This window comes from Carcharodon carcharias, chromosome 10 (genome assembly GCF_017639515.1).
Source record: "Carcharodon carcharias isolate sCarCar2 chromosome 10, sCarCar2.pri, whole genome shotgun sequence".
Classification (NCBI taxonomy): domain Eukaryota; kingdom Metazoa; phylum Chordata; class Chondrichthyes; order Lamniformes; family Lamnidae; genus Carcharodon; species Carcharodon carcharias.
Window position 1 is genome coordinate 47,709,514 of NC_054476.1, and position 15,601 is coordinate 47,725,114.

The 15,601-nt window shown below is 41.4% G+C and overlaps 1 protein-coding gene across 3 annotated transcripts in view; it reads right to left on the bottom strand.

The window, feature by feature from the left end:
* Positions 1 to 15,601, bottom strand: part of dennd2b (DENN domain containing 2B) — a 521,499-nt gene that overhangs the window by 378,616 nt on the left and 127,282 nt on the right. Inside the window, exon 1 of one of the 3 annotated variants that reach the window (XM_041196868.1) lies at positions 12,782 to 12,951. The exons of the other annotated variants lie outside the window; for them this stretch is intronic. The gene's annotated coding sequence lies outside the window, so the exon portion shown is untranslated. Of the gene's footprint in view, positions 1 to 12,781; positions 12,952 to 15,601 lie in introns of those variants that run through there. 3 annotated transcript variants of the gene reach the window in all.

The following is a 15,601-nucleotide window of genomic DNA, read 5'->3' on the forward strand; positions in this document are numbered from 1 at the left end:
TTGATATACGTTTCTCCCTTTTTTTACGTAAATCCCATTGTTCCAATATGTATTTGCAACTTTACTTTTTCCATAATATAAATCTTTCATAGTACTCATATTATCAGTAATCTTTGGGAAAATAAATTTACTGTTTGGCTTAGCCTCTTATGGCTAGGTGTAACACATTACCATCTCTTTGAAATTCACTATTCTGATTTATCTAAAAATGTAAATGTTCTTCATTGCTCACATTCTAAAACTTCAGCCATGTTTACATATTTAGCATTTCAAAGTTAGCTTCTCTTTTGATAACTCAAAAGCTCCAGACTAGCTATCTGCAATTCAGTTAAACCCACACACACCTACACACAGAGAAACTAATCCAAACCCCATTATTAACCTACCTTTACAATAAATCACAATAATACTATGAAAATTATTGTATTTTCATGACACCCCACCACCAAGTTCCTCCCAAGCCACACACCATCCTGATTTGGAACTATATTGCCAATTCCTTCACAGTTGCTTGGTCAAAATCCTGGAACACCCTTCCTAACAGCACTGTGGATGTACCTGCAGCACATAGGCTGCAGTGGTTCAAGAAGGTGGCTCACCACCACCTTCTCAAGGGTAATTAGGAATGGGAAATAAATGCTGGCCTAGCCAGTGACACCAGTGAAAGAATAAATAAAAACTCTTCAACAATCTCTATATAAAAAAAACAGGATTGAAAAAACTGGCCAGAGCCTCTGCAATCTCCTCTGATATTTTTCCAACAGTCATCTCCAACAATTGTTCTATACCCTTCCCTACACCTACATTCTTACCTCCGCTATTGTTTTAAAAAAAGCGTAAAATAATTATTTAGTATCCCTGATATACTTTTATTTTCCACAATTAGACTCCCACCTTCATCCCTGAATAGTCCACCATTCATTCAGTTTTTATATGTTGTTATATAGTACATAGCCTCTCCATCAGCAAGTCCTCTGCTGCTGTGCCTCCTCATCGTGACACATGGAAACTGGGTCACTCATGGCCCCAGGCTGAAGCTTCAGAGGAGCTTAGAGGAGGTTTGGTCTCCAAACATGCAGCGTGCACACCACCCTGGTGCTCATGAACCAATCTCCTAGCAATGGGCAAATAGCCCCACTGGCTTTTGAATACCTTAATGAAGGCTTAGAGATTAAATGCTGACACAAAATCTGGAATGGAACCCAAAGGTACATTGATACCTAACTACATCATCTTCCAGCAACTCTTGCAACCTAGCTGGTGCCAAACAGAGTTTGGATGCAACCAATGAGATCAAGAAGTGGACCCTGACATTTGGGCAGCCCATAGTCTCCATTTGCCCACGCTTTCACCCTGGAGATGACATTCCAGTTTAACTGAACACAGGGTTGACCACCAAGACACAAACCATTGTGTCGCGAGACAGATGGTGGCCAAGGATGTTTATAAAAGCCCAAACTATTTCCAATTCTCTGGCAGTCTCCTTTCAGATTCCCTTTTTTCCCCACTCGTTCATGTGATGTGAACATCGCTCTTGAGGCCAACATTTACTGTCTGATTGCCTTTGAGAAAATGAGGATGATCTGCTTTCTTGAATCACTGCAGTCTATGTGATGTAGATACATCCACAGTGTTGTTAGGGAGGAAGTTCCAGGATTTTGATGCAACAATAATGAAGGAGCTGCAGTGGCCATATAGTTCCAAGTGAGGATGGTGCGTGACATAGAGGGGAACCTGCAGGTACTGGTTACATATATCTGCTTTCCTTGTTTTTCTAGGGAGTAAAAATCGTGGGTTTGTTGATGTTGTCAAAGAAGCCTTGGAAAGTTGTTGCAGTTCATTTTGTAATTTGTACCCACTGCCACCAGTGTGTGCCAGTGCTAGAGTGAGTGAGTGTTTAAGATGGTGGATGGGGTGCCAATCAAGTGAGCGGTTTTGTCCTGGATGGCGTCAAGCTTCTTAAGTGTTGTTGGAGCTGGAACTCAAATGAGGAGTATTCTATGACACTACTGACTTGTGCCTTGTAGATGGTGGACAGACTTTGGAAAATCAGGTGAGTTACTCCCCACATAATTCCAACCTCTGACCTGCTCTGAGCTTACAGTATTTCAATGGCTGGTCCAGACAAGGTTCGGGCCAATGCTAACCCTGAGAATGTTGTTGGTGGGGATTTCCACAATAGTAATGCTGTTGACTGCCATGGGGAGATGGTTAGATTCTCTCTTGTTGGAGATGGATATTGCCTGACATTTGTGTGGTGTAAATGTTACTTGCCACTTATGAAGCCCAAGCATGAATGTTGTCCAGGTCTTCCATGCGGGCATGGACTGCTTCAGTACCTGAGGGGTTGCAAATGCAATTATCAGCAAACATCCACATTCTGACTTTATGATGGAGGGAAAGTCCTGGATGAAGCAGCTGAAGATGATTGGGCCTAGGACACTACCCTGAGGAATTCCTTCAAAAAAGTCTTTGGCTAAGTTAATTGGCCTCCAGCAACCACAGCCATCTTCTATTTTGCTAGGTATGACTCCAAACGGTGATGAGCTTTCCCCCATGATTCCCATTGACTTTAATTTTGCTGCCTTGATGTCAGGCGCAGTCACTCTCACCTTACCTCTGGAATTAAGCTCTTCTGTTCATGTTTGGACAAACATGACAATGAGACCTGGAGCCAAGTGGCCCTGATGGACTCCAAACTTAGCACTGATGAACAGCTTATCGCTGACTTAGTGCTGTTTGATAGAACTAACAACACCTTCCTTCACTTTGCTGATGATCGAGAATAAACTGAAGAGGCAGTAATTGGCCGGGTTGGATTTGACCTGCTTTTTGTGGACAGGACATACCTGGGCAATTTTCCACATTATCAGGTAGATGTCAGTGTTGTAGTTGTACTGGTGCATGCTTGGCTAGAGCACAGCTAGTTTGGGAGCACATCTTCAACACTACAGCCAGGATATTGTCAGGGCTTATAGTCCTTGCTATCTATTGCCTTTAGTCGTTTCTTGATATCACAGGCTCAATTGAATTAGCCAAAGACTGGCATGTTATGATAGGCATCTCAAGGTGGCTGAGATGGGTTATCTATTTAGCATTTCTGCTCAAAGATGGATGCAAAAACCTCAGTTTTGTCTTTTGCAGTGATATGCTGGCTCCCCCATCATTGAGGTTGGGGATATTTGTAAAGCTCCTTCTCCAGTTGGTTATCTAGCTGTCCACCACCATTCACAACTGGGTTTGGCAGAACTGAAGGGCTTTGATCTGATCCATTGGTTGTGGGGTTGCCTAACTCTGTTTATCGCATGTTGCTTCCAATGTTTAACATGCAAGGAGTCCTATGTGGTAGCTTCATAAGGTTGACATCTCATTTTTAGGTATGCCTGGTGCTGTTCCTGGCACACTTTTCTGCACTCTTCATTGAATTAGGGTTGATCCCTTGGATTGACAGTAATGGTATCATGGACGACATCGTGGTCAAAAGGTTACAGATTGTGGTTGAGTAGAGTTCTGCTGTTGCTGATGGCCCACAGCTCCTCATTGATGCCCAATTTTGAGTTGCTAGATCTGTTCAAAATCTATTCCATTTAGCACAGTGGTAGTGCCACACAACACAATGAGGTTATCCTCAATTTGAAAACAGGGCTTTAAATCCACAAGGACTGCGCGATGGTCAGTCCTACCAATATTGTTATGAACATTTGTCAGGTGGATTAGTGAGGATGAAATGAAGTAGGTTTTTCCCTCTTGCTGGTTCCTTCACTACCTGCTGCAGGCCCCGTCTCGCAGTTATGTCATCAGGACTTGGCCGGCTTGGTCAGTAATAGTGCAACTGAGCCATTCTTGGTGATGGACATTGAGGTCCCACATCCAGAGTACATTTAGTGTCCCTGATATCCTCAGTATCTCTTCCAATTGGTGTTCAAAATGGAGATTAACTGTTTCATCAGCTGAGGGGGTGGCAGTAGATGGTAACCAGCAGAGGGTATCCTTGCCCACATTTGACCTGATGCCATAAGACTTCATGGGGCGTCCATCAATGTTGGGGATTCCCAGATCAATTCCCTCCTGACTATACCACTGTGGCGCTACCTCTGGTAGATTTGTCCTGCTGATGGGATAGGACACAGCCAGGGATGGTGATGGTGGTATCTGGGGCATTATCTCTAAGGTTTGATTCGGAGAGTATGACTATATCAAGCTGTTGCTTTCCTGGTCTGTGGGACAGCTCTCCCGACTCTGGCAAAAGTCCCCAGATGTTGTGAGGAGCACTTTGCAGAATTCACTAGGCAGGGTGTGTCTTTCTCATGTCTAGTGCCTATAGGTCAATGTTGGGTAGTCCATCTGGTTTTATGCTTATTCAAATTTTCTGTAGCCTTTTGATACAACCGAGTAGCTTGCTAAGTCATTTCAGAGCGCATTTAAGAATCGACCACATTGCTGTGCGTCTAGAATCACAAGTAGTCCTTGCAACCTTGTTTTCCACCTTCTCATCGAACTTCCTACATTCATATTTCTCCGGATGCATCACTGTAATATTATCGGCCTCCCTTTTAACTTTCAGTGCAGTTTAAATCTATTAACCTATGCAATTCTGTACTTTAGTGCACCCCCTTTTTGCTATACATGCATATATTATTTTGTACTCTTTCCACCTCATTTTTGAAGATTTCCCACCATTAGTTGGACTGTTCGTTAACTTTTTTGCCCATTAATTTGGATCAGATCTCTTCTTATCTCATTGCAACTTTTCCACTTTCCATTTGCTATTTCCTAGTTTTTTCCCCACTTTATTTCCCAGGTCCACTGGACTCGAAACATTTGATCAAGGAAGTAGTGCTGAATGCATCTTAAATAGTATTTGTACACTCCATATATCATTACCTTGCTCCAGTCTATCTGGATAATAGATAATTAGATAAATGAAGGGATTATTTGGATTTCAAAGGGATCGTAGTCTGATTACAATCAGCCAGATAAGCAGGGCTATGGAATGTGTTTATTTTTCCCAAAGTTTACTGACAATATTGGCAGCATGGAAGTTTTGATATTAGGAGGAAGATACAGTTTCAAAGACATATGGAACAATAGAATTTACATATTAAAAAGAGAGAAACATATATAAAGGAGAATGAAAGGCTATGGATAGAATTTTTGGGTCAGCAAGCAGGGGCAGGGCCCGCTCACCAATGCGTAAAATGGTGCACGGTGATGTTAGGCAGGTATACCGACATCACTGCGCTTCATTTAGATTTTCAGTTTAGCGGGTGTGCAGCCAACTCGGCTGTGCGCCTGCCGAACTGTCAAAGACCTATTAAGCCTGTTGAAAACTAATCGAAATAATTAAATGAGCTGCCCATCCAACCTTAAGGTTGGCGGGCAGGTGAAGACCCAGGCGGCCTTCGCATTTTTGATGGAACCTTATCCACAGGAGGGATGAGGTTTTCGGAAGTGTTTAAAAATTCAATTAAAAATTTTTTAAAAATTCATGGACATGTTATGGGGATATGTTTTAAAAGCTTTTAATTTCTTTATTTAGATGTTTAAAACTTGAACAAATCTCCCTGATGCACAGTGGTGCCTCAGGGAGATTCCTGCACACTTTCACGAGCATGCACGAAAGAGCACATGCCCCGACTCAGGGAATCCCCCCCATACAGGGAGCGCTCAGCGCTTCCAGGTGAGCATCACATTGGGCGGGATGACACAGCCCCAATCAGGGCGTAGGTCGGGTTCGCGCCCGCCCCTGCCCACCCCTGCACAACCCCCGCCGACGGAGGGAAATTTCTGCCCTCTGTGTCAGAAGGCCTGTAAGATCTAACAGGAGTGTATGAAACAGCCTTAATGAAGCTTCCAGCCAATGGTGCATAAGTCTGCTATATAACGAAACTGAAGTTGGGGGGAAGCCGTTTGGAATTCTTTTTTAATATGTAAATTCTATGGTTCTATATGTCTTTGAAACTGTATCTTCCTCATAACATAAAAACTTTCATGCTGCCAATATTGTGTTAACTTCTGTTTTAAATCTAAAATCTATCTTAAAGAGTGTCTCAAAGGTGTAACTGGGGGTCAAGTTAATTAGGAATTTTAGGAGTTATTATGGTAGTAAGTAATTGCAGTCTTATGTATGTGCTTGAAATCTTTTAATTTTTTAATAAACGCTTTAATTTAATTTTTAAAATCTCTAAAGGATTTAGTGGACTTATTACTTCTGAATTTAGTGCACACAGCTTCTTGTAATAAATACAAATTGCAAAACTGTCGCAATTGTGGACTTGGTCCGCCGGGCACACATCATCTGCCATGTCATAACATTCTAATGCAACCACTATGTAAGCTTTTCCTTCAAGCAGCTTGTATGTTCATATGATAGAATACTTCACAAACACTGTCCCTTTCCCTCATCCCCATCGGTCCTGAAAATGTTAAGAACAAGAACCTTACATTCCCTGTCCCGTTCACATCTTATCGTCATTTTATCTACCTTATCCTACCATAATTATTAATTCTTCTAAGTCTTCAACTTTATTTTGAATGCTTTGTGCGCTTAATCCTGATTCCAACTTCTAAAAAGCTGATCTCCTTCTTTGCTGGGATTTGCATTTAAATTTCTGAGATCCCTTACTGCACCTTCAGTGTTTTTAATCTCTGACTACCTTGAAGCCTCTTTCCATTTCTCTTCTGATAATATTGTCTCAGCTAAGTCTTCAACCTGGATTATAACTTGTGGCCATTCTCCCTCCTGGACTAAGGTATTAACTCTTGAAACTGGGAATGGAAGCATGAATGGTCCATTAGTTTCGAAGTGCTAGATTTAAGAGAATTTAGGAGTATTTTACATTGCATAAAACCAAAAGTGTAAAAAAAAACTTACTTTTGAAACTTCCAGCATTAGTTGTTATTTTAAGGAGTATGGTGAAAGTGAAAGCCACCGTATTGCCAGAGAACCATAGGCTGCTCTCTCATCAGAGAGAGATGACTGGTGGTGAGTGTAACCTGAGGGTCACCACGCCTCAGGCAAGGGGCAAAGTTGAGAAGATGGGGCTTCATGGGCTTCAGCTGGTACAGGAATTGAATTTGTGCTGTTGGTATCACTCTGCATCACAAACCAGCCATCCAGCCAACTGAGCTAATAGACAGAAAGCTATCACTGCCTCCATTCTTGATGTTACAAATTAGCCCTTTCCTAACGATTAATCTAGATTGCTTCACGTAATCGTTTTAGACTAACTCAAAGCAAGAAATTTGGCTCAATTCAGATTTGCTACATTCATCCCTTTAAAGAAAAGGCCATTGGGTAAATGCAGAGGAGCCATAGATTCTTGACATAATGTTGTACTCACTTCTGTGCATGTTCACCAACCCATTGCGGTTTAGCAAAATATAGACACTCTGTAGTGAGAAAGGAAGGAGCTTGAATTATTATAGATGCTTAAAGGAGTACCGTTTTCATCATAAGATGTTAAAGAAAACTGTTTTTTAGTGTGGGAACTGTTAGGTCCAGAGGCAAGCTGCCATCTTCGTTACAATAATTTCATCTTCATTTTGCTTCTATACAAAACAAAAATATGTCTAAGAAGCGTTTAAAATAAATCTGCCAAACAATTTTTTTCACCATAAAGATCATACCCCTTAACTGTTTGGTCAAATTTAACCTATCATGAAAAATGAGGGAAAGAGTTAATTGATACACAGCCGTGCATAGTGGGGATGCATTCACTTAGTGAAAAACAGGTGAGATGTGTAAGTGAATCAAGAGCAGATCGGAGAGAGTAGGATACTAGCCATGGCCAGCTTTTATTATACAGAATGTATGATATAGAAATAAGGGAAATGTACAGCTTACTTCTGATTTATTGACCGGGTAGATCTGTGACTGAGTCCCTCACTGGCTTATAAAGACTGTCAGCTGAGAGGCACAGCTTTAATAAATCCAAAATCAATCAAATAAATTCAAACTTTTGACAAAATTCAAAGAGTTAGGGTGGAGAAATATTAACCTGGAGCAGGTTTTGCACAGGTGGAGTGAAGGTCAGCCCTCCACCCCCTCTCCCAGCACCATCAATTCTTTTTGAACTCCAATGTCTGGTCTCCATGCTGCCAGCCAGCTGACCAGTTAAGGTAGTGGTGGAGGGAAGCAAGCCGTAAGATTTTAAAGGTGATTTTAATTGAGCGCCATCCTATTCCAGCTGGACAGACTGTGTTAAAATCACCATCATGTTCTGACTAACATGTGGCCTAAACTACTTAACCTCTGTAGGTTTACCTGCAAACGTGAAATAGATATTTTTATAAAAACAAACCAGCTACTTTTTTAGTTTGCCTCTTATTCCGACTTAGTTGACAGTCGATAAACTAGAAATAAGCTGCAAATTTCCCCAATTCCCTCAGCCCATTTAAGTCATATCTCAAAAAAGCTGGCCATGCCCAGTATTGTCCAATTACCGCCAACTCCAGCATGATGCCACCACCAAACACATCTTCCCTTCACCCCCCTTATCGGCATTCCGTAGGGATCGCTCCCTCCGGGACACCCTGGTCCACTCCTCCATCACCCCCCTACTCCTCAACCCCCTCCTATGGCACCACCCCATACCCACGCAAAAAATGCAATACCTGCCCCTTCACTTCCTCTCTCCTCACCGTCCAAGGACCCAAACACTCCTTTCAAGTGAAGCAGCATTTCACTTGCATTTCCCCCAACTTAGTCTACTGCATCCGTTGCTCCCAATGTGGTCTCCTCTACATTGGAGAGACCAAACGTAAACTGGGCGACCGCTTTGCAGAACACCTGCGGTCTGTCCGCAAGAATGACCCAAACCTCCCTGTCGCTTGCCATTTCAACACTCCACCCTGCTCTCTTGCCCACATGTCTGTCCTTGGCTTGCTGCATTGTTCCAGTGAAGCCCAACGCAAACTGGAGGAACAACACCTCATCTTCCGACTAGGGACTTTACAGCCTTCTGGACTGAATATTGAATTCAACAACTTTAGGTCGTAAGCTCCCTCCCCCATCCCCACCCCCTTTCTGTTTCCCCCTCCCCTTTTTTTTCCAATAAATTATAAAGATTTTCCTTTTCCCACCTATTTCCATTATATATAAAATAAAAAAAAAACCACTAGAGCTATACCTTGAGTGCCCTACCATCCATTCTTAATTAGCACATTCGTTTAGATAATATCACCAACTTTAATTTTAACACCTATGTGTTCTATTGTACTATTGTCGTTGACATCTTTTAATGATCTGCTTCTATCACTGCTTGTTTGTCCCTACAACCACACACCCCCACCCCCCCTCCACCTCTTTGTCTCTCTACCTCTCCGCCCCCCACACACACACCTTAAACCAGCTTATATTTCAACTCTTTCTTGGACTCGAACGCAAGTTCTGTCGAAGGGTCATGAGGACTCGAAACGTCAACTCTTTTCTTCTCCGCCGATGCTGCCAGACCTGCTGAGTTTTTCCAGGTAATTCTGTTTTTGTTTTGTCCAATTACCTGTCTTGCATCCCTCTTCCTCTTGAGTGTGTATCATAAGTAAATTGCTTGTTTCTTCAAATATGTAATTTGCTAAATAAATAAATCAATCAAATTTTAGCACTACTATGCACTGACAATATCAGATGCTGTGAAAATACATGAGGAAGGAAATTCAAAGCTACTAAGATCTTATATCTATTTGTAGATTTTCAAGCAATATTTATCAAAACTCATCATAAAATTCCCCTATGAACACCCTGAAAATAATTTCTGCCCAGCCCAACAGCACAAAAATGATAGAAAGAGGGCCCTTTCAATATTAACATTTAGGGACACCCAACACCATACAGTATTTTTGAACATCAATAATAAAACTTGATTCCTCTTCTATTCAAGTAATTTTCCTCTTTATAGCCTGATCATTCTGCCTTCATTCCACTTGATCCGGAGAATTTCCCATGTTGAATGAAAATCTTTCTGTAACTACTACAAAGCATATGACTGAATTTACCCAAGTGCAGGATTGACATCTCCTGGAGTTATTAAGACAGGACCTGAAAAAATTGATTTGTTAGAAAAGAACTCCAGTTTGGTTAGAGCAAAACAATTGCATTGCTCCCCTCCAATATATTTCAGCTTTGCTCTCATTGCAAATTAAATGATTCTGACCCACATAATCAGAAAAAAAAGAAATGACATTTATAGAGGGCCTCCCAGTTCTACTGATGTTCCACAGCAATTAGCTTACTTTTCAAAAGCACTCACTGGGTGGAATCAATACTTCATTTTTGAAAATGCTTGAGCAGTACTAAATTCGGCAGGCCTTCCCTAAAAGAGGTGACAGTGCATCCATTAGATACTGCCCCAAGGTTGAAAAGTGACTGTTGCCAGGGTGAGGATCAAAAGAGCTGAATTCTAGAGATGAGGTGACTGCCCTTGACATCAAGGCAACACTTGACCGACTGGAGCATCAAGGAACCTTAAAATTGAAATCAATGGGAATCGTGAGGAAAACTCTAATAGTTGGAGGCATATCTAGCACAAAGGAAGATGGCTATGGTTGTTGGAGTTCAATCATCTCAGGGACAGGACAATAATGCAGGTGTTACTTAAGGTAGTATCCTATGCCCAAACATCTTCAGCTACTTCATCAACAATCTTGCCTCCAACATAAAGTCACAAGTGGTTACGTTCCCTGATGATTGCAGTACCATTCGCAACTCCTCAGAAACTGCAGCAAGACTTAGTCAACAGTTGCTTGGGCTGATAAGTGGCAAGTACAATCATGCCACAAAAATGTCAGACAGTGCCCATCTCCATCTACAGAGAATCTAACTAACTCCCCTTGGTGTTCAATAGCATTACCCTAATTGAACTCCCCATATTGGGGAACCCCATTGATCAGGAACTGTACTGGTCTAGTCATATAAATAATGTGGAGCAGGTCACAAGCTGGGAATTGTGCTGCAAGTAACTCATCTTCTGACTCCCCAAAGTCTGTCCACCATCTGAACTGCAGCGCTTTAAGGCGGCAGCTCACCACCATCTTCTCAAGGGTAATTAGGGGTGGGAACAAATGTTGGCCTAGCCAGCGACGCCCGCATCCTGTCAAAAAATAAAAATCTACTTGGCACATGATGCAACACTCTCCACTTGCTTGGATGAGTGCAATTCCACTCACAAAGCTTGACACCGTCCAGTACAAAGCAGCCCACTTGATCGGTGCCATCTTAAGCATTCAAACTCTCCCCCACTGACGTACAATGGCAGCAGTGTGTATCATTTATAAGATGCATTACAGCAACTCACCAAGGTTCCTGTGACAATCCATGACCCCTATCATCTAGAAGAGCAAGGGCAGCTGACACACAGGAACACCACCACCTGCAAGTTCCATTCGAAGACACAGACCATCCTGATTTGGAAAGATATTACTCTTCCTTCACTGTTGCTGCATCAAAATCCTGGAACATGCTCCCTAGCTATGGGGTATACCTACACCACATGGACTGCAGTGGTTCAAGAAGGCAGTTCGCACCATTATCTCAAAGGCAATAAATGCTGGCCTTGCCAACAATGCACACCACCCACGAATGAATAATAAAAAAAGTGACAGCCACGTACAGACTAAATATAACTAACTATTTGAAAACTATGAGATTCCATCATTTTAAAATCTGGATTGAATCATTAACGCATAGTTTAATAACACACACCTGTCATGCAGGTGTCCATTCTCTCTCGGAAAGTTTTGATTAATTTACAGTGATAAGTCAAAAAACAAAGGTCTGAGATGGAAAACTTGATGTAAGGCAGACATTTCCTGTTTCAAAAACAGCAGAAATATCTTAAGTCAGCAAAAATAAAAAAAGAAATATCGTAAAAGCACCTTATAACAGCATTCTCAACCTGAAATCTAACACCAGTTTGTTGGCAGGAGCTGGCCCTTTTCTGCACTATGATACTTAAAAGTGAGTAAAGAAACAAGGGGGTTGATAAGTCCAGACAAAAGGACCTCCTCCATCTCCATCCTTCCATGTGGGAGTGAAACCTGCAGTGAGCCTGCAGCTGAGGTAGAAATGCCTCCACAGCCTTGGCTGCATTTGCTTTCAATTAGTTCCAGGTGTTCTACTGGGTACAGGGAACAGTGAAGGCCGACAGCAACATCTCCCACTCACAACACAAAACAACAGCAAACCAATCACAACCACACTTCATTGTTTGGCCGTAGACAAAGGCACACTGTATAGAGAGTGACGGAGTGCCCTCTTTGCCCTAGCCCAGGGATACAGAGAAGGAAAATGGTTGAGAATATCAATGAACTGAGCAATAATCCACATGCTAATGGGAAAGCTGAGGGAAACAGCAAAACAAGGACTGTCTTTTACACTTTCCTTAATCAAAAAATTCAGAGACCATTCTCGGAACTAAATTAAAAAATACAATAACAATAGTAAGACATTTAAAATTGCAGGGATTTGCAATCTTTTAGAATAACATTTTTTAAATAAAGCCAAGCACAACATAATAACATTTTCACAGAAAAAAACACTTTTAAAACCCTTATAAAGCTAGTCCTGCAGCAAATAGCCAAATATGGTTACATTTGCATTTAGTTAATATTAAATTTTTCTCAATTTTTTTTAATAGAATCCAACTGTTCATTTCGGCATGACATCACCTTACAGAGTTGGATATGCCAGTATGCTGGTGAAAACAAGGGGCCCTCCAGAATACTGAAAATCAGCTTTTACCAAAGTGCCATAGCCCTAAAGTAAACAGAGTTCTCCTTTTATTACCTGCAACACGCAGTGCCTTCCTCTCCCCTCCATTCCGGTTTATATTTCCCAGACAAGCCTCCCTATTAGTTGAACTGCTGCTAACAGTAGTTTGGACTCGGATACCTACTGGGCTTCCCACAACTCACTCACATGACCTTCACAGCACACTTCCAACTAAAACGATTGCAGAATGCTGACAGGCTGGGCTAGTCACCATGGCAACTGTTGTCCCTGCTTGCAGTTCTGGGAAGGTTCCATGAAACAGCATATGCCTTTTGATTAAAAAGTTTTGCAGGAGCTGTGCTCCACCTCCCTCTCTGAAGTAGTACGAGCGAATAAGCTTACAAACCAATCTCTCCTCAAAGTATGGAAGTGGCTCATCTCAAGACATTGTATTAACTTTTTTTGTGTGTAGGTGAAAGTAGTAAAGCATTACGAGCATTCAGTTTGCAGTCTATGAAGAATATCTCCTCTCCTCCACTCTCTTAGAATATTATTAACATGCAGGTTTTCCCTAAATGTAATAAGATCAGATGAATAATGCTATTGTGTTGCAAGTATTCACAGACATGCCCACTCGAAACATGTTCAATGCGTTCCTTTCTTTGCCTTCGAAGTTTTGATGGCTGAGAGTTTGGTTTCAGGCATTTTGCATCTCATTATTAAAGTTTATCTGATAACCTATTTGTATGCTGTGTTGTTTCATGTGGTGATCTTTTTAATGTGGTTATTGGGATGAAAAGTGACAGCACCAACAAGTATAGCACTTTCTCTTTTTGCACCTAAGGCTAATATTAAGTACGCCCAGGTCAGGTACAATGCAGGACAGATTACATCAGCTCTTTATTTCTATGATTAATGAGTTTGCCTGGTTACCATATGCCTTTAAATAGTGTAATATAAATCCGTAAAGTTAACTCTTTTTGTATTTCGCTTGGATTAGTGAATCACATTGTCAGCAGTAGGATTGCTTGCTGAGTTTCAGCTCATAATTTTTTGTTCCTCACTAGTATGCATAATTCTCTAATATACTGCACATCACAGAATCATTGAAATGTTATGGCGCAAAAGGAGGCCATCTCTGCACCAGCTCTCCAAAGGAACAACTCACCTAGTTACATTCTCCCGCCTTGTCCTCATAACCCTGCACAGTTTTCTTTTCAAATAACAATCTAATTCCCTTTTGAAAGCTTTAATTGAACCTGCCTCCAACACTCTCTCAGGTAGAGCATTCCAGACCCTGACCACTTGCTGCATGAAGAAGTTTAGTTCTCACATCACTACTGCTTCTTTTACTAATTACTTTAAATCTGTGCCCTCTTGTTCTCGATCCTTTCATGAGCAGAAACAATTTCTCCCTATCTACTCTGCCCCGACCCCACATGATTTTGAATATTTCTATCAAATCTCCTCTCAGCCTTCTTTTCTCTAAGGAAAAAAGTCCTAACTTCTCCAATCTATCTTCATAACAGAAGTTCCTCATCCCAGGAACCATTCTTTTGAAATTTTTCTGCATTCTCTCCAATGTCTCCACATACTTCCTAAAGTGCAGTGCCCAGAACTGGATGCAATACTCATGCTGAAGCCAAATTAGTGTTTTATACAAGCTCAACATAACCCCTTTGCTCTTGTATTCTATGCCCCTATTAATAAAGCACAGGATACTATAAGCTTCATTAACCATGCTCTCAACCTGCCCTGTCACCTATAATGACTTAAGCACATATAACCAAGGTCCCTCTGCTCCTGCACCCCCTTAAGAGTTGTACTCCCTTTTTTGTACTGTTTCTCCATGTTCTTTCTACTAAAATGAATCACTTCACAGTTCTCTGCATTGAACTTTGTCTGCATTTTGTATCATTCGTAAACTTTGAAGTTGTGCCCTGTACAACAAGCTTGAGGTCATTAATATATATCAGGAAAAGCAAGGGTCCCAACACTGACCCCTGGGGAATTCCACTCCTTCACTGGAAACCCTCCTCCAGCCCAAAAAACATCCATTAACCCCTACTCTCTGTTTCCTGTCACTCAGCCAATTCTGTATCCATGTTGCTACTGTCCCTTTTATTCTATGAACAATAACTTTGCTCACAAGTTTGTTGTGCAGCACTGTACCAAACGCCTTTTAGTCTCTATAGTCACTTTGAAGTAAAGCTGAAGGTTTATTGTTCAGTAAATCCTATCTCCAGCCATCTCCAGCTCAGACGTTCAGCTATTGTGGTAATATTCCTTCATTTTCCGTCAGCTTTATCAGCTTTACAAAGGAAAATACTTCTCAGAAGTAACAAAAGGGCAGCTTTGCTAAGGTAACTTCAAAAATAATTAAAGTGAAGACTAGAAACAAATTCTTTTACACAGACGGTGACCAGAATATGGAATTTTCTGCCACAAACCAGTACCAAAACCTTTTAAAAAGGAAAATGGATTTTTTTCTTAAAATAAGAGATATTATAGAGTATGAGAATAGGTGAGTGGGACTAGAGTAGATGGTTTATGTGTTCAACGGCTGTTGAAGTGATGGTTTGTTTCTGTGCTTTTACATTCTATGATATACATGAGTTGAACCACTTTAAAAATGGTAAAAATTCAAATATTGTATGACTTAGAAAATGCACTAAACTTGTCAGCTTTTTGTATCCTGTGCATTCACACATACTGTATCTTCAATAATGTTTAGATTCATCATGTTCAGATATTTTTCTAGGAACATTATTCATAGGGCAGGAGGGGGCGAAGTTGAAGGGCACGCGCGCACGGACGCGCTTCTGGTCAGCGCCCCGATTGGGAGTGTGGCGCCATCTTACATGGGCGGATCAATTAAGGCCCACCCAGCGTAAC